Raw genomic sequence first — 1,066 nt, forward strand, 5'->3', positions numbered from 1 at the left:
CTTTGAAAGTAATGATATCCGTCAAACAATAAGCCTAAAATTTCCCCACAACACCTGCTCTCAGACTCGGATCCCTAAGAGTAATGAAGGCAGTGGATAGAATGTTTTACGTTTATTCAGTTTTCATAATATAACAAGTATTATGGTACAATTGCACAGAACCAGGTATTTTAAGTTTATAAATTTCTTGGAATCTGTAAGAATAACATGGCAAAACTTTATCATTTTGTTGGGGAAGATTTTGAATTGAAATGCGAAATAACCATTCACCTTGTATCATGCATTCTATTTCAGACCCATAGCAAGAAGGAATATTGAGTAGGAATTATTTTTAGTTTGTAAAGTATAGAACACTTTTTGACTAATAGCTATATATTTTCTTATTACTTTTTGTTCCAGACTTAAATATGTTTTGAGGTTTATAATATTTATTTGCTGTGATTAGTAATTGATAGATATTAATAAAAGATTTTTTACTATCTTTCTACTAAAAATTGATGAGCAACCCCTCAGTAAAGAAGGATTATTAGGAATTAAAAAAAAAAAAAAAATAGGAAGGTCCAAGTAAAGAATAAAAGAAGGTCCAAATAGTAAAGAAACTGAGGACATGAATTGGTATTAACTTGACATTGCAAATCGCTTAGAGATTTTCCTTGTATAATTTAAGTAAAGCGATTAATTGAATGTGTAAATATCACTTGTAACATGTAAAGAATGTAGATGGCAAGAATAACAGGCAGCAGTGTAAAAGCTTGCATTTACCTTGGTCCCAGCCACACAACGTGAATGGAATATTAATTACAGAAGTTACAAATGACCTTGGTTGGAACCAGATTGAAGTTGTATCATATTCTTCAGTACTTTTTGGGGGGCAGTTTCCTCTGGTTGAATTCCTTTATTAGTGTAAGAAGAAATAGAATAACAGGTAGTTCATCATATGGGGAAGGAAGGGGGAAGAGTTTCATATGTGCTTAACCTCCAATTTTAGGTTGATATAATGGATGGGAGTCTATTTATTGAATACTTTTAAAGGTGTGTCACTGTTTACACTGAAGGTGGTGTGTGA

At 31.9% G+C, this 1,066-nt stretch overlaps 1 protein-coding gene across 1 annotated transcript in view; it reads left to right on the forward strand.

Moving 5' to 3' along the window:
* Window positions 1-1,066, forward strand: part of LOC119592490 (serine--pyruvate aminotransferase-like) — a gene marked incomplete in the record, with an annotated part of 9,794 nt that overhangs the window by 3,615 nt on the left and 5,113 nt on the right.

The sequence above is a fragment of the Penaeus monodon genome, chromosome 30, assembly GCF_015228065.2.
Source record: "Penaeus monodon isolate SGIC_2016 chromosome 30, NSTDA_Pmon_1, whole genome shotgun sequence".
Taxonomy (NCBI): domain Eukaryota; kingdom Metazoa; phylum Arthropoda; class Malacostraca; order Decapoda; family Penaeidae; genus Penaeus; species Penaeus monodon.